The sequence below is a fragment of the Accipiter gentilis genome, chromosome 2 (genome assembly GCF_929443795.1).
Source record: "Accipiter gentilis chromosome 2, bAccGen1.1, whole genome shotgun sequence".
NCBI classification, from domain to species: domain Eukaryota; kingdom Metazoa; phylum Chordata; class Aves; order Accipitriformes; family Accipitridae; genus Astur; species Astur gentilis.
Window position 1 is genome coordinate 6,110,198 of NC_064881.1, and position 19,227 is coordinate 6,129,424.

The following is a 19,227-nucleotide window of genomic DNA, read 5'->3' on the forward strand; positions in this document are numbered from 1 at the left end:
AGATACTGTGAACAAAAAAAAAAAAAGTTTATCCAGTCTCCTTAACCATCACTTTGTCATAATTCCTTCAGGAGAATACAAGGATGAAAGGCATTTTGTTTGTATAACTTTCTGTCTGATGCAGTCTGATTATAGCTGAATAGGCTTTGGTAAATCAAATAGGTCCATTGCTGGAAAGTAACTCACCGTGGTATGTCTATTCAAGTGAACAAAATGGCATATCTCTAGCAAGAGAACAAAATAAAGTAAGTGAAAATTCATGTTATACCACCTCTGAAACCAGTATTGGTCGATTCTATATTTCTTGGGATATAGAGCATGCACAGACAAGAATCTAACATATGTGTAAATATCACATTTTCTTTTACATCCTCAGTATAAGCCTCTGTAAAGCTGTAATTGTGTGGATTTTTTTCCCCAAAGCCAATGCACTGAACTTCTGCATGTACATCAAATAATTTGGTTCTTCCTATTGCTAAACATAAGCAATTCACAGAGCCCTTCATTACCATGCAAAGAATTCAGTGGAAGAGGCCACCAAGATGGACAGGGAGTGGAACATTTGTCATGGCAGCAGAAACTGAGGACCTGGGGCTTGTTCAGCCTGAAAATGAGATGGCTTCAAGCGCACCTAACAGCAGCCTTCCCAGTACCTGTCAGGAGAAGATGAAGCCAGTCTCTTCACAGTTGTATATGGCTGGAGGACAAAAGGAAAAACTCATAAATCGTAACAAGAGAGTTTCAGACTGGATATGAGGAGAAACCTTTTCACCAACAGGCAGTAAAATATCAGTACAGGCAGCCCAGGGAGGCTGTGAAAGTCTCCATCCTTTCTTGGAGGTTTTCAAGATCAGACTGGACAAAGTCCTGAGTAACCTGGTTTGATCCCCTGAATAACCTCGCCTGATCCTATAGCTGACCCTGCTTTGAACTGTGAGTTAGTCTAGAGACCCTGAGGTCTCTTCCAACTTGAATTGTCTTATAAAACTGTAACAATCCACATGTATTATAAATCAACATAAAAATTTTCTTTAAAACCTAACTGTAGAACTCCGAACCATAGAATCATCCATATTCATACAGCAGATAACTTTTGTGTTGAATGGAAAATGGTGTCACCAATTGAACAAAACATTATCCACATTCCTTCTACCGTGTAAATTTAGATCCTTGTGTCTACTGTTCATGTGTCTGCTATGCCAGTAAAAGAAATTTGGAGGAGGTTTGTCTTCTGTTCTGCCATTACAATTTGACCTGAACTCTGCCACCTGTACCATGTGAAGGACTCTGCAACGCCCAGTTGTGATATAAATGCTCACTTGGGCTTACTAACTCTGAAAAGAATAATTATGTTCTAATGGAAACCTGGCTCAGCCAATTCTCCAAACCACTCAAGGCTGAATTGCTACAGTTAACAAAGGATTGGTTCTTTTTTTTTTTTTTTTTTCCCTTTCTGTTCAAGCCACAAACTGTGTTTAAGAAAAATCTCACAATGAATTCATTGGGAACTCATACATAAACTAGCTCCAGAGAAAACTGCAAGATTTACCTTGAAATGACCAACTGAAACCAACTATTTGTATACCCAGAAAATTTTATGTGGACTTGTATATATAATACTTAATGTTTATATATATATATATACCTATTAAAAAGAAATTTGTTGATTATATTCCCAAATTGAATCATCTGATGCATGATTTTCCACTGGATATCCTCATTTCCCTGAAATAGAAGCCAGAACTTCTATTCTTTTATTACTGTTTAAAGTTTGGCTAAGCCAGTGAGGAAACCTTTCATGCACAATTCCTATATCCAGCTTCACCAAAACTAAATCCTTCTTCAGAATCATTACAGGTTTAAATGTGGTTCACAGTTTGCCAGATAGTGAGATTATCAAAAGGTAACAAAGCATTAATGAGACCAAAATTAATGTATCTATCCCTGACTTTTCACAGCTTCTCCTCTGTACTACTTAACAGTTTTTTTATTCCACAGGCATTCCCGTCAAGGAAACTGAAATGGTTTTTATACTTAAAACAGGAAATCTCTCAAATAATACTTGTTTTCCTCTTCTCTGAGATATGAAAATTCCCATCTCAATAATGTGTCTACAACTGGACAAGCAGAAGTTTTTCAGTCCTAGTGTCAACATTTTGGGGCTAAAAGCTACTTTAAACTGGATACTGAATCTCTGCTGTGCTGGGAAAGATTTATCCTTTTCAGAAATCGAGTCTCATTGAATTTGTTATCCCTTTTGGGTCTCATGAGGCTGGCCTTTAGGACTATGACATAATTATGAATAAAAAATACATTTTACTCTTTCTGAGTTTTGTGCAGGGGTCTCAAAGTAACCGAAGTTCCTGGCTTTATAAATCGATGCAAATAAAAAATTATTTTCAATTAGAAAATGGAAAACTCTCTCTAGAATGTCTAAATTCATTTTTTGTAACCTAGGTAGTATATGCAAACACATAACGATGCCTTGCAATTGCAAAGCTCTCTTGTCACTTTTTCAATGACCTGCATAAGTAATTTGAAGCTTTCTTACTCAAGAACAAAGTGATATTCCCAAATCACCATCTTACAAATTCCCACTGAAATTAGGCAGAGACTTCTTTGATTTTTAGATTGGGCATGCTATGGTGTTATAAACAGATCAGATCATTCACTATTTTTGCTATATGCATGTGTAACTGTGGGATTTCTTTGAAGTCGTTTTGATTGACAGCAGGATGGCATAGACAACCATGTCCAGATACAGTTTCTGAGGTTGAAGAAAAAGGAAGCATCTCTTTTTCTTTTTTTAATAAAGGTATCATTTTGCCATAGGCAGCGTCATAAGGGAGATTTAAGGGTGAGTGAATATCTTAGTTTCAAAACAAATAATGTAAAGGCTGTGACTGCAGTTCTTGAATTTGTCCCTTTTGTATTCTTTTTCCATTCTACAACAAACTTGTAACAGCCAAGATTTAAATTAATGAAAATGGAAGGTAATATCATGGAAATACTTTAACCACAGTGGAGCTAGTAAGCACAGCCATGACACAAAGTGCATTTACTCTAATGTTATGAAGAATCCTCCTGTTCTTCCCCTGCTCCACCATAAAAAAGTGTCAGTAAGCTGTGGAAAATGCTGTGCACACTATTAAAATCCCTATGTATTCAACAACATTATTGTATATTAAAGCTATTTCATCTGAAAACCTAATAAAAGCTGGCACTACAGGTTAGTCAGGGTGTTGAAAGTGACTTGTTTTATGTGTGATGACATTAGAGAGAAAGCTAATAGAAGCTTAGATCGTGACACTGTATAATCATTAAATATAGACCTAATTTGGCTGGTAATTAACCCTGGAATATTATGTTGTGGGCAGCCCAGGAAAAAAAAAAAGAAAGAACAACAACTTGCAAAGTGACTGAAAAATGGAGGCAGAGGCAGAGAGTATAAAAATGTAGGTGAATAACAAGACACAGTCAACCAGTTTGGATTGCCACTTAAAACCTTTGCCTCTGCCATCTTACCCAACGCATGCTTAAAGAACAAGCTGCTGAAGTCTGCTGCAGAGCCATTATCATCTGTTCTTTTTATTTCCATTGCCAATTATCCTTAATTATTGGAAACTTTTTTCAATGTATAATGACTGCTGAAATGTTAGCATGCTCATTAAATTGAAGCTCTAGCTCAAGAAATAGATTTTGATAAGCTACATTATGTTATAGACCTGCATTTTCAAGTAGTCCATCGTCCGTTAACTTCAAGTCCATCTTTGCACATTTTCCAAGATATATTTATGTATTTATTTATTTTTACAGGAGAAAGGAACAGAAGGCCAGATTTCTTGTTGAAAGCTGACATAATTAGTATAAAAAGACAGACGTGATCTGCATTGCTAGTAGCTGAGGAATAAACATGGACAAACATTGTTTCTGGAGGGATGGGTGATGTCACTTGAGCAAAGGCAACAGAAGGCTGCAATTCACTTGGAGCCCATGGAAAGGCAGAAAGAAATTTTCACAAAAACTGCCCGTTTATAAGACTCATTGCAGCCCACTGCACATCTAGTCACAGGTACTGAGTCCTATCCCTAGGACTGTCTTGACACCTGGTTGCGTGAGCTGTAAAAGGAATAAAGCTGTCTTTGTGTCACATCTAGAGAGTACAATCTTGCCTGACGCTCAAGTGGATTTCATATCTCCACTGTTGCATGTCCCCAAAAAGCTAGGGAAAATCTGTCTCACAATGGGTCCACTTTAGGCATAGGAAGGCATGAAAGGACAAGTAGGGATTTTGGCAGGAACTCCAGAAAAAATAGCATGTGTAAAAGAAACAGTAAGGGGGTTACTTCTGTGAGCTTTTTGATGCGAGTCACCCTACTGACACCACCATCAGGCCTGGGAAGAACAGATGTGCTGTTTTCCCCCTCATCTTGTTGCCTTTTCCCAAAGGCAACCACATCCTGCCTTCCATGTCAGAAATGTGTCTGAGTACACTGTGTTTGCCCTGGCCTTCCTTTCTTGACTTCCCTGTTGTCTTCTGACAACACCCATGATTTGCATCACCTCTGATGACAGAATATTTTACCAAACAAATCTAATTAAAATAAAAGCAAATAACTGACAAGATGTGTGTGTAACACTGCATATCACTGTGTTTGAGCACATAACTCTTTCCTTTCTCGTTTCCCATCAATCTCTTTGTCAATTTTTTCTCTTTCATAATTATGAGATCTTAGGAAATAAAAAGAAGGGCTTTTTTTGGTGTAACTTGTTTTAAACAACCTCTCTGCCCTTACTGCACAAACACACACATATAACATCATAAAAGCAAACACAAATGTTAAACCGACAATTCTAATTTCTTTTAGATGTCGTAGCTCTGTTGCTACCTCTGTATTTCCTTGTTAGGCATTACAAGACTCATGACAGACACAGGTTTAAGGTGCAGTCTGATCTTTAAGGTTGATTTCTTAAGGTAGTCTTCCTGTTCCAGACATTTCTGTCACACTGCCTAGTAGCAATAGAAAAGAACAAGAAGCACAAATTTGAAAATGAGACAGGGAAACTAACTGCCTGTGTAATTTATTGCTCTTAATTTTTTGATCTGGATTGAAAGCTGTGTTGGTAAAATTGGGTCAATGCTATTTTTTTTATCGTACCTTTATGAAATGTATATACATAAATGTTTTGAGATTTTACACATTCAGACAAACTCCCTCAAAGTGTTTTTTTTGTTTTGTTTTGTTTTGAACAACATGTGATATATCAGCAGAAAAGCTGTCATCCTATTGTTATTTCAACAGAGCACTGTTGGTGGATGAAACTCAGTTATTGCTTTAGTTCTGACGTCCCACAAAAACACCTTTATGAATCAGGAGGATGAGATATGGGGAAAAGAACCTTTTACTAAATCAAAAAGCTTTAATGTGGACTGTGAGGATCTCCTTTATAACCCTTTAGTCATCCAACAGAATTGCTGCTCCATTCTAGTAGGGAAAACTTACAGAGGTACCTTATTAACCCCCTGCCCATCCTCACACCCACACTTCCCATGAATTGAGTATGTTCCTGCTGCTTCTGAGGACTCTCTCTATGGCTTTGCTAAGGACAATGCTTCTATTCCAGACCAAATAAAATTCATTTTCCATGAATAAATATTACATATACATGTTTTGATATGAAATCCATGCTTGTGAACCTCCTCACATCCTTGCTGAAAACAAGACTGACAGCAGAGTCAAAATGACTCTGATAAAAGTGATTTTCGTGGTGTTTTCCTACTGACCTTAAACATGAAGTACTAGTGAACTTGTAAGGTATCTGGGCGCACAGTGTTCACAAGAATGCCAGCTCAGTTTTGCAGAACCATGGGATTTGGAAAAGCTTCAGACAACCATTTGAACTTTTGGGGTTTTATCCAGAACAAACTAAGCTGCCTGGTCATTTAGCTGTGCACAACACTAATCATCACTAGCAGTAAAATCTCTGGAATCAAAATCTGGCTGACAATTTTGTCGATAATATGCGAGGCAGAGTGCAATTCAGTTTGCTCTTTAACAGTTATATTGGCTGTGCTGAACTGACAGTAATAACAACTTGGTTTTGTCAGTAAACTAAGCATATATGATTAGGATTTTTATAGAGATGCATAGGGTTTTAGCCATGCTTTTGTCATTAGAGTCAATAGAAACTGGGCAGCTGAAACCCTAGGTAAGTCTGCAGCAATTTATACCACAGGGAGAAGATAAGTGAAGTAATAAAATGCTATTTTTTTGCCTTGAAATTCAGTACTCAGTAAAGTTGCTAGACTGGCAGCCTTGCGAAACAGAAGTTCTTTGCTGTATTTATCCACACGACAGGTACAGCATAAGTAGCAGCAATATGGATTTCTTTCTCCTGCTGTACCAGCATGTTACATATTTTTTCAATGGCACTCATTATCACCACCATGATCTGGGGCACTATTTGTAAAATGCATGAGTTCAGTCTTCCTTCCTAGTCATTAGCAGTACTCATTCCTATACCTAGTTCCCCAGCAATGAACAAGGTTTCTTTCTGCTTTTATAGGCAGTCATGTGGGCCTGTTATACAACCCTTATGCAAACTATTGATCTGTTATCACATGAAGAGACTTACTGAAGTCAGCTGCAAGCATCAGCTGTTTATGGTCCTGGTCTGAATATAGTTCCTTCTTATGAGGTGTTAGACATTCCTTGCTCTGAATAACTAAGGATGCAAAGGGCTAAAGAAATTACTATTATAGCTGTTGTTGATTAAGCAAGAATCATCTCCACGCTATGCCTTTTCCTACCCTTCTCAATACAGTTGGTCTCTTCCTTTCCCCATAAAGTACCCAGCTAAGCAGAAGAAAGAAATTAAATTTGCTAAACCTGGCTTTAGGAAAAAAGGAAAAAAAATGTTTCGGACATTGAATTTCCTTCATTTTTTTACATACTGTCTCCACCAAAACCCTCTCCTATGTCTGCTTGCCTGTCTCTAAGTATCTTAAACTTACATTGGCAGAGGTGCTCCTCCAAATATAAAGGTAACTTTTAGCTTTTCTGTGAGGTCTGAACCAGGGAGAAAGTTCACCCAATTAGAAAAAATTATGTCCCAGAACTTCTGAGCTGCAGTTATCCTGAGATTCTTCAGGCTCTTGTGATGTTAGAAGAAAGTAGCTTAATACATCAATTACCTAGTCAATTGCAAAAGACCTCCATGGAAAGCAGCCTACCCTACATTCTAATTAGAGTTGGTCATGATCTATAGATGCATGGGATGAAAGGCTGGAGAGATGTCGCTACTGCTACAACAATGCTTAGCTTAATGAAATACGTAGGTAGTAATTTTCATAATAAGCAGCCTGGACAAATTATAACCGTGAAAACATGGGGAGAAAGAAAAATAAAATGTATGCACTTAAAAGACATTATCTATTTAAACCCTTAACTTAAAAAAAAAAAAAAAAAAAAAAAAAAGGAAAAAAGGGACGTAAATTTTGCCTTTCCAAAAGATGAATTTTCAATATTTCTTTCCTGTCCCTTGCCCATCTCTTTGATGGGTAATTGAGTTTGAACACCTTGAAAAAAACTTAAGACCTGTGGTAGAGCCAGCCATTCTGATCATCATAGTTTGCACCTTTGTAACAGGGTGATTAAGCGATAACCACAGGAGGATTAAGTATATTTCTCTGCTCTGACTGATTTATATGTATCTCAGGTAGTTAAAAAGTAGGCATTTTTATGCTATTGCTGAGAAATAACTGTACAGCTTTTACTCAAAGCAGGCATTCCCAGCCACTAACAGCCCAAGAATTCTGTGACCAGAGGGTGCTAGCAAGTGGTAATTACACTCTGAGACAACTGAACTTTAGGAGAATTTTTTATAATTTACAAGGAAAACTTCTGACATATTATTTTCTGGTGTTGATGTTGATCTTAAACTAATTCTTTCCATTTGATGGAAAATTTTCCCAAAGTTGAGGTGTTGTTTACAATTAAACACAGTTGTCAGTTTTCTGTGTCAGCGTAGATGGCATAGCAATAAAATAATGATTACTTTGCCATTTAGGATGCTTTACCTGCTTCCCATTTCTCATTAACTTTGCCAGTTCTGTATGTCATAGGACTACCTTCCTTAGGCTAAGAATACGACTCAAGAACTTCATCCAGCAGTCCTGATGAAGGTAAAATTTGGCTCTTCTGTAAAGAGGGATATGTAAAACACTTTATACAAATATACAGCTAAACCACATTTTCAATACTTGTTTCCAAAGTGTCTACACTTTGTCACTGAGGTGGAGCAATATGCAGGAAACACCTTAAAACTCCCAGGTACTCAAAGTGTGCTAGAAACAGGCAGAACTCTAGAAACACATAGAAGCCTATGTCCAAACTAAAACAGTAATTCCTTCAAATCCTGCTGAAGATAGCTCTTCCCTTATAGAAAAAAAAAAAAAAAAAAAAAATCCAAAATTAGCAGAGTAATGTTCTGATCCTATTTCCTGAAAGTATCTTCTCTGATTTTTAACAACTATTTATGTAGTAAAATAATGCATAGAGACCATGTAGGTGGCAGGGACATTTTATAAGAGATTTTATTTCTGTAGAGCAGATAGATGGCAATGGTGTAGAACAATGTTTTCGTAATGTAAAATTATAGAAAATGAGATATTAATAGCCTTAATTGGGGTGTGATGAAGAGGGAGACAAAAAACTCCTCAAGGATTCTTTGTGTTACCGTGCTGCTGCCAACGAATATATATGGTACATATTAGTCTCTGGAAGAAACTTCGTTCATGCAGACCTTATTACTAGCTCCCAAGCTCACCCCCAGTGTCATCCTTTGAATATCCTGAAAAAAATGTTTTAGGATGCTGGACATTGCAAGAATACTGAGCTGCAGTCTTAAATGTTGTCATCTCCATTGAGAGGGCACCAACCTCTACGCTCACACCTTTGCTTGGGGTTTGTTAAAGTCTGTTCAAATTCAAGTAATTTCTGTCAGTGCTACTTCTTTGTCGTGAAAGTATATGGAAATTGTGCTGATATTTTGATAATCCTCACCTCATTGGAAACCCTTGTTAAGCACATTTAGATATTTCCTATGCCTGACAAAATAATTGGCAAATTGGTAAACCAGTGAGAAAATTTTCTGCTCCTGAGGCACCACACAGATCTGAGTGGAATACTTTTACATATGCTGAACTTCATAGTTCACAAAAACATGGATATTAATAATGTTGTGTACTGTACACAAGCATGTAAATATTATTTATTAATGTATATGGCTTATCACTGACTGAGATTATTCATAAAAGTAAACCAAACATAGTGTAACAAGAATGGATTTCAGATGGCCGATCCTGCTCGTCTCTGCAAAATGACAACAGATGGGTCTAAAGTTTTTCAAGTTAAAGAAGTAGAAAAATATATAATAATAGCATTTTGTGCTTTTTTTGGAGAGTCTAAAGTTTGTTTCATTAAGCTAAAATTGTAGAGTAATCCATGTGACTTAGTCTCTGCTGACTTGCATTCATTCCATAGTTTAATTCAAGGTATTGGCATTCACTTCTGGAGCACTAAAAGATCCGGAATTTTCTAGCCATTTTAAAGATCACGTGTTCATTTTCCATGTCATACAAATAAGAAGGGAAGAGTTTGGGGGTGGGTTTTTTTTTCCTTTTTTTCCTTTGTTGTCCCTCTGAATCCATCCATGGAAACAATTGGCACTGGCACACAACCAACACCTTTAACACTGACATTCACTCCCTCCCTCAATCTTTTGGAGCTTCTATTCATTGATAGACAAGTTGTACTGTGAAGCCTATCTACCCTCTGGGGCTTTTTCTGAGGGGAATAGTATAAAAAAGAGTGTATGAATAAGCAGAATATAGAATAATTGCCGTGCAAGTGGCTTGGTGAATAGGGCAGAATTAAATGTTTCCAGTAAATATTACATTTAAACCCCCTTTTTTGTATTAAAAACATAAAATAAAGATAAGCTATATATGTGTTGATGATTATACACATTTTGTGACTTTATTTATATGGTTAAAATTGAGAACAGAAGTATAAACCACAATATTAAGGGTAACAAGTTGCACCATGGTCTACCAGTAATTAAAAAAGACAAGGACACCAGGATTCTGTCTTGACTGTGACCATGGATGAAAGTCTCTGCTGTGCCTAAGCATGTTACATATACATACAAAATGTTCTTTTTATAATACAGATGTAAGTGTAGATTTCTTGCCACGATGGCATGTTTTCTGACACATTTTATCAGAGAAAAGCATTGTAAACTGCAGGCCAAATATAACACCTGTTTTTTTCGGAGGGGGAAAGTTTATTTTCCATTTATATTTTAAACCAGAAATTTATGGCTGAGAAAACAAGGCTTGTCTGGCTGTCTGCTGAGAAGGCACATACAGTCGCAATCTGCACAAGTATAATCTAAAACATAAATATGTGGATAGGACAGCAGAGAAACTAGTTATGGGGTTTTTTTTCGCAGATAGTGGAGTCACTTGTCAGGAATCCAGAAGAGAGTTTGCAAAGCTTTCATTCTTGTGCCCAGGGAGGCACTTGGCTGCCAATGTGAAGAACAGAGACTGCCTGAAGAACTCGGATTCATTTACTTTATCCACATCAGCCAATTACTCCCTTGAGCATAATCACACTCTGCTGTGGAAGAGAAAAGATAATGTCCTAATGTCTGTACCTGAGATCTCTGCCACAGAATTTGGCTATTTCATGCCATCTGAGAACATATTAAAATGCTTTCCAAATATTTAAGACCCAAGCTATCTGACCACAACTAAATTCCAAAGGCAAGTTTTTCAATTAATCACAGACATATTTTTTTCCCCTCATACATTAAGATGTATTAATCACATCACAAAGCTTTGAGGTTATATGATATGACAGCTTAGCAATCCAAATCAGTACATCTCAATTAAACCACAAAACTGCATTTAGATATCATGTCTTATATTTCCCTCCCTCTGTACTCCCAAGCCAAACTAAGATTTTATAGGTAAAGAATGAAGCTAACATGCTGCACTTACAGGGCTCATCCCAGTTTCTCAGGGCTCTTTGAACAGAGGATCTTGAGGCATATGGCAATGTATCACTCATGTCAGTGTTCCATAGGATGTGTTGAATATAGATGTCTAGTCTGAGCTTAGAATAGGTATGATGACTTCTTACCTTTAAATGAATACTTATTTAGGATAGAAATGGTGAATTTCAGAAGAATTCAACACTTGTTATGGAATGCTCAACAAGAGACTATTTCACCAAGAAAATAAATAATTATACTGGTTATTCTATTAGAAATCACATCAGTTTTGATTTATGAACTAAAGATCTTATTACAATAATAAGAAGTAGTATCAGAGAATGTTCCAGACCACTTCAATTCTTTCTCTTCTTTCAGTTATTTCAGTTCTGCCAATCTTTAATTGTAGTATATGATACAATGCCACTGAACAACCCTGTAGTTATCCTTAAATTCATGCAAATATATAGTATATATTGTTCTTGAAACTATTATTTTTAAAGAATGCATATGAAATACATTTGAGTGCATTTTATGACCTGTACTCCATCTAGTAATTTTACTAAATAAATGTAATAAACTCAATATTGATGATCACAACATGGTGGGTGGTTTTTTTTTCTTTACAAAGAGTATCATGTTTAAAGAAATGTGTCAAATGTGTAGAAGTTCTATGAGTCTTGCGGACTTGCCGCATCAGCTAATACTGCTAATCTTCTTTGTGTGATGCATGGTCCAGAATCACACTAGCAGAACAGCAGGAATATATTGTGGCACAGTGACTTTGAACTGCAAGAATGATTACAGGAAGCTCTGTTTTCAAGTGCTTCCAGAATAGCAGATTTTTCCCTCTCAAAATAACCAGTGAACTATGCATGTTTGTATTTGCACAGAACTGTCTCAGGGCTTGTGTTTTGTTTGTCCCAAGAATAAGCTATCTGAGTTCATTCGCCTAGCCCCCCACGACAGGATGCTTTTAAGAAAGGTTGATATATGAAGAAATGAAATGACACTAGGAAGACATTTCAGCAGATATGAGCTCGCTGTTCTTTATTCCTGTTCCTGCTGCTGCTGAGCTCTTAAGCAGTGACTGTGGCTAGTGTCCCTCTTTAGAAGCAGCAAAAGTCAACCTGGCTTTTAGTTTCTCAGCCAGAGCAAGTAGCCGAACTGTAGCTGCATTTGGTTCTCATTGGCAAATAGGTAGTTCACCTATAACTAAACCCAGGCTTTTGTGCATGTGTGCACATACATTAGGAATGCTAGCTATACTCAAGGTACACCTGAGCATTTGAGTCAAGGTGTTTTACTTAGAGGTCTCATCCCTATACAAGTGTGTATGAAATAAAGGCATAGAATTTCCTTATAGGAAGGAATGTATAAAGTCAAGAAGCCCAAATTTCATGTTGCTATTAACGTAGCAGAACAGAAGAAACTTTTACAATAATTTCATCTCTCTTGTCAACCTAAAAAAAATAAAAATCCTAAAGCCTACTACTCACTTATGAAAGTGTGGAGTTGAAGATTGATTCTATTACAGTTAGAATTACAAGAGTAGAAGTTATGTGGTGCAGAATGGAGACTAAAAACGTAAATCAACAACTGATCCTCTTCAAGTGACAGCAGAAGAAATGGAGAATATCTAAGAGGTAAATGTGGCATTGATTAAGACAATTTCTTTTTTGTACAGAAAAGCGGAGTCTCAAAAAACAGAATCAAAGGAAAGAATTTGAGACTACTGCAACTCCCTCCTGATGCTCAAAAGACACAAGAAGGATGCAATAATACCTTCTGCGTTGGTTTTTTTTCTAAAAATTTTGGAGAGAAGAGTCTGATTGCAGCTCTGCACAACTGAACACAAAACAAAACAAAACAAAATCCTGAAGAATATAAAATACATCAATTTTATAAAGTCTGATGGATGGAAATTAAATAATGACTCTTACAGGTTTCTACTGAAATTAAAACTGAAACTTTAGAAAACACTTTATTCAGTCAAATAGCAACCAGTGTTGGAAAAGATATTAATCTATACTGGGAATAAACGTCCTTTCCCTGAATGATATAGGCTATGTTTGCTATTTAATGTTAAATGTTATAATGCAGGTAGGGCTGTAACTCTATTTCTTTGGATGAATACAAACTATTTCAAGGATGTAAGTGTTAGTGAAGATTTGTTTACCTTTATATCAGTGTTTGTGGGTTTTTAAATTAGTATTTAAAGGGCAATGCATATCCCCCACATCCAAAAAAACCCCAGTCTTTGGCTTAGCAAAGTGGTGTGGGAGGTTATCTTTGCTAAACCAATTTTTAAAAACAGGGAAAATACAACATTTTTTTCTGTGTAAAGCTAGCAAGAACATTAAAGAATAGCATAGTATTTAACTGAGTTTAAAGTACAGTAATGGTCAAGCTGCTTTTCAAAAGATATTGAAATATCATTATCAAAAGACTGAATTTTGATGTTATAGATGTTTCAACAGATGGTGATTTGTGCTGCAGCTCTTTCTAGCAGATTTTTTGAAAGAATGTGATGAAATGTCATATGTTTTTGACATTTGGTTTTCATTAGAGAACTATTTCTCACCTGATGTTGTTTGTCTCTTCAGATGCTTTTGATGATTTGGTGGCAATATTGACTGCAGCTTATATTTTATTTCTTTCACTAACCTTGAATTCTTTTCCTTTTTAGTCTAATATTTCAAGTCATTCCGTGTTTTAACCCCTTCTTCTCCAATTAAATTAATATAATGGAACTTTGAATGGCCATTGTACAGTTAAAGCTGTATTGAGATAAAAAGTATGTAAGTATAGGCATGGTGTCACATTTAACCTAAACCATCCTAGAACTAATCAACATGGTGCGTAATGGACAGAAGTCCTTAATTTGATAAGACTGCTAGGATACTCAGAAGGGTATCAGTAACCACTTGGCTATCGAACTGTGGTGGGCTGGCCCCAGCCAAGCACCCACACAGCTGCTCTCGCTCACTCCTCCGCCTGCAGTGGGACGGGAAGAAAACACGAAGAACGGGAGAGAGAAAACTTGTGGGTCAAAATAAAGACAGAGAGATCACTTAATAGCTGCTATCATGGGCAAAGCAATCTGGACTTGGGGAATTTAATTTGCTGGTTAACATAAACATTAAATTATTGATTCACGTACTAGGAAACATAAAGGCAACCATTTAGACGCTTGGCAAAACACCTTTCCTCCCCCTTTGCCAGGCTCAACTTCACTTCAGACACCTCGCCTTCCCCAGTGTTATTGCTGCAGGTTATACTTGGTTCCTTCAGCTAGGCAACTATCAGTGCAGAGTTGTTTCTCTCTGCTGACCTTTCCTTATTGCTTTTTTTCCTGTGCTCCAGCATGGGTCCTCCACAGGTGACAGTCCCTTCAGGAGTGTGCTTACTCTGTCATGGAGCACCTCCTCCTCCTCTGACCTTGTTGTTCCTCCCTCTGTTGCTTCTCACTATTTCGTTCCCTCCTGGTCTTCCTCACTGGTGTTTTCTTAAATATGTTATCATAGAGGTGCCACCAGCTTTTCTGGTGGGATTGGCTGTGTCCTGTGGTGGATCCATTTTGGAGCCAGCTGGAACCGCTTGTGTCTGGGACAGGGCAGCCCCTAACCTCCTCCCAGAGAGGCCACCCTTGCAGACCACCCCACACTACCAAAATCTTGCAATTTACACCCAATACATTAGTATAGCTGAAAGGAAAGGTTGCCTGTATAAATAGGTACATAATAGTTATAATCGACAGCATAGATAGATGTTAATGACAGTGGTTCTTCTTTGGACCTCTGCAGCACTGTCCGGGAAAAGAATATGAAAGTTACAGAACCCTGCAAAAAAGTGTCAAAATAGATCAGCTAGTATCCTGCTTAGAAGACTTCTCACAAAAAGGAAGGTTGATAAAATAGTTAGCTTCAGTCCTTATAAACTTTGTACCTCACATCTTTATCACAAGGGCAGAGCCAGCATTTTCTGGTAAACCGCAGAAAGTTATTTTTCTTCATTTGGAATAGTTTATTTCACCACTTAAAAGAAAATCGTAGTCAGATAAGCAGGCTGCTTTCCCTCCTGGCTCATCAATATCATTTCTCACTGTGCTCACTGCTACTGACTGATGAAATGGGGAGACATACTGTACTAAGCCCACTGGGAGCAGGGATGGACATGATAAGTGTGGAGCATTGAAATATGAGATGAGTCATGAAAAAAGTAGAACTCAAATCAAAACTTTTTTTTTCAGGGTGAGAGGGCAAGTACAGTGAAAGAAGAAAGCAAGGAATGCTTTGGAAATATGGATACTGAATTTGAATGGTCATTTTGCATATGGAGTGACCCCTTTGGGGCAGCTGAGCATGGAAGCATGAACAGGGGACATGAACAAGAAAAGTCAATAAAGTGGAAAGAAAATAAGGCATCTGCATATATTTTTCTTTATCATCCAACAGGATGCTCATAAGAGTCCTTTTGTTGCCCCAGTTCCAGGAAATACCAATCACCTCAGCATAAGTTAACAGATAAACTGTCAGTACTTAATCTCACACATATGGATTCTGCATGGGAACTATAGTATCATTGATCAAAACCAGACCAAAGTGTTCAACCTTTTCTGGAAAAAAAAAAAAAAAAAAAAAAAAAAAATCAATCAGATTTTGATGCATTCCCATGTCTAGAACAACTTTTGTTTTCCAGAACAGAAAAAAAACATGAAAAAATATTAGCAGTAGCCTTTGCTTTGAAAATATATGAGAAACACCTACACGACATCATCTCCAAAGCTAGTGTATTTGATACTTTGTTTTCCTACTGAGAAGTGGAGAAATTCGATTACCAAGCATTTAAGAATTATAGTACCAATTCATTGTTCTGTGAAGAAATCGACAATGATGGTTCTTATGGCATACAGACAGTATAATTAAACATCAATTTATGTTACTCCATGGAATACATGAAATATAAAAAAATGTAAGACTACAGAAGTTTCTCAGCTAATCAAGAATGTATTAGTCACACGGAGCACAGGAGATGACAAAGAAGAATGCCTACGCATGTTCATTGATGTATAGTTTTATTTACTTGATAGATGATGACGCTCTTTCCATCTATCTTCTTAATCTGTATTTAGCTAGTTTCAAAGGAAAAGTTTTAAATTATAGATTGTAATGCTATGTTGGCATGATACAGTACTGTGTATCAATTCACTTTATGGAGCTGTTATGAAGTTAACCTACATAACACACTGACTGTGTGAATATTAAAATTCTGATTAAAAAAAGTTGACCTGATTCTTTCTTTCCAGCTCATATTCTACCAGTCTTATACTAATGTAAATCAACTTAAATTAATGGATTTCAACTAGCATAAGACTGAGATAAGTATTTAGAAATGGCTCTGATACATATGCAAGGGGTGACTTTTCTAATGTGGCTTACTTTGGAAAATATTACCAGAGCATAATTCATGCAATAGAGAACAAAGGCAACTTTTGAATATATATATATATTTACAATACATATATGTATATGCATTATATATACACTTTCACTTGCCTTGTAAACTGATATGAAGGGTTTGCATCAATATATTGCATTGATTTAATGATTGCAAATATTTTATAAATGTCTGCATTTGCAAATGATAAATGGCTATAAAGAGGGGAGAAAATGCATTTCCATAGAGTTTTTGAGACGAGGATAGGATTTGCTGTTCTTCAAAGAAAGCTGTTCTTATGAATCCTTTAGGTGTTCATAAATGTTCAGCTTACAATCTCACTGCAAACAGCAAAATGTCTGTGCAGTTACAGGTTCTATGCTCAGCCTTATGTATGATGTGAGCTATTTCAGAGAGGATAAAAAGCTCCGGGTGATTCCACAACAGGGCTGAATATCATCCTTCTGTGCAACCTCAGGTACAGGTAACTTCAATTTCCACCTGTCCTTGGGGCAGACAGCTTCAGATCTCTTCTAGCAATGACCCTGGGCTGCCTTTTCTGCCCAGCATTCCCATTACAATGCCATATTAAGGAGGAGATGGAAATAGTCTGGGCAGTCAGAGTGTGGTGATAAATGCTTTGTCCAAGACTTCAGACATCATATAGTCCAACAGTTTCCTGTGTGGTCTACTCCAAAATGTTCTGAATGGATTGAAGAGTGTAAACAGTCATTACATTTAAACGCGAATGCAATCTTAAGGCCATTCAATGAACACAGTACCCATTAGACTGTTACTTCAAATGGGAATTCACAGACTATTCTTTCGTTCCCCTTGTAAGATTGGCACAAAATTTTAGGACTAAAGATGGAGTTAAACAATGAACTTGATAAGTAATGACCAGAAATTCAATATCTGTCAAAACTGTATTTACTTCCCTCACTAAAATATTAGAAAGCTTATCATGTCAAGAGAAATGCAGAAGGGGCAATGATATTGCATACTTCATTGAACCAAAATTTTCCATGTGTCTAATTACTGAAATGCTGTTGTACAGCCATAGATAAATTTCCGTTTATGGTTATCATTCCATATTTGTAAAAAAGAAAAAAAAACAAAAAAACAGATAAAAGAATCACCCTGTCAGTACATGCAAATTGCATTTCTGTATACACATATACACATTTATATTTCTGTGCTGTTCTCTATTTATATAATTTCATGTAAACACTAAAACATATGCATATTTATGAATAGCTGACATTGCATCTTGGAAAGACCTGAATAATGTTTTAAAATATTCTCTTTTTATGTATGTGTGCATGATATCTCTTTCTACATACAGTGTGTGTGTGTTTGAAATCATTCATTTGTAAACTTCAGAAATGCAATGACTACATGACTGAAAACTGCTTTGTTTATTGAACCTTGGCACTGCAAGGCTATATCTAACTGCGTTATTCAAAAAAGAACTATAGTTTTTGTTATTTCTAGTTTCAGTTGAAACAGAAATTCATTAAAGTGCAGATCTGGGAAACTGAAAGTTCTGTCTAGAGGCTAACATAGCATGGGTTGAAAATTAAAAAGAAAAAAACCATGTTTTTCTGGCTTGCTTTCCACAGAAATTTGTAATTTGCTAGTTTAATTTGGTTTTGATCTAGAGCTGTAATTTTTTACCAAATGAACCTTCATATATGTCTACAAATCATGAGGCAGATTTACTGCATCTAAGATTGAAGTGCATTTGAGTCCAGGTCTCCAAAGACCTTGACCTTGTTTACCTACTGGATCCAGATATTGATATTTTGTAAGGTAATAGTCTTCAAAAGCATCTGTTTCCCTCTGATTGACAATACGGGAAAATCCATTTGGTGGTTTGGCATCATGACAATTTCTTTCCATAGGCAGAAATACATAAAGGAAGAATAGATGGGACCTAGGAGACTGCTACTAGTTGTTAACTCAGTATTGTCACTAAATCTGTATTTCAAAGAATTTGTAGGGGGAGTATGAGCTGAGGTAAGGAGGAGAGAGAGAGTCAAATTTACGTCCTTTAATTATGACTGACTTGGATCTTATTAGAATCCTGACTTTTCAGTTGCTGATCTTTTTTCCACCAAAAATATGGTTTTGATACTATGCAACATTTTAACACTATCATCCCTTATGGCCATCTCGCTACCTCCAACTGGCATTTGTACAGTACACAGTGCAAATTGCTTGGCAGGTATTTTGAAAATCAATTTCAAAAGAATGACCGTATTGATATGGGTATTCTTATACCCTGTGGCTCTTGGAATTGTTTAGAAAAACTCTCAAGCAACCTCCAAATACTGATTTGACAATCCTTAACTTTGATAAAACTTACATGTTGCATGCCTGCTTGTTTTACTGATGTTACCTTCCTCACCCCAATTTGGTTTTGAAAATGAACATGTAAAGTGTGTATGTAAACATCCAGTTCATATAAGGTGGTAGTAAACTAACAGAAATAGAAACAAGAGAAAGCTTCATGATTTATTCACAGTCTGCTATGATTGCTAAACAGGCATCTGAAGAGGGAAATCCAGTATTTTGGAAGGTAGAGGAGGATACAGACATACATGTATTGTTGAACTGTGGTTATTTTTCTCTAATGTTTAGGACTCTTGCTAGCTCATGTGATAAAAATAGAGCAAGGCACTTGGTCTTTGCTTCATTAGTCCTTCAGCAGACCTTACTTTATAT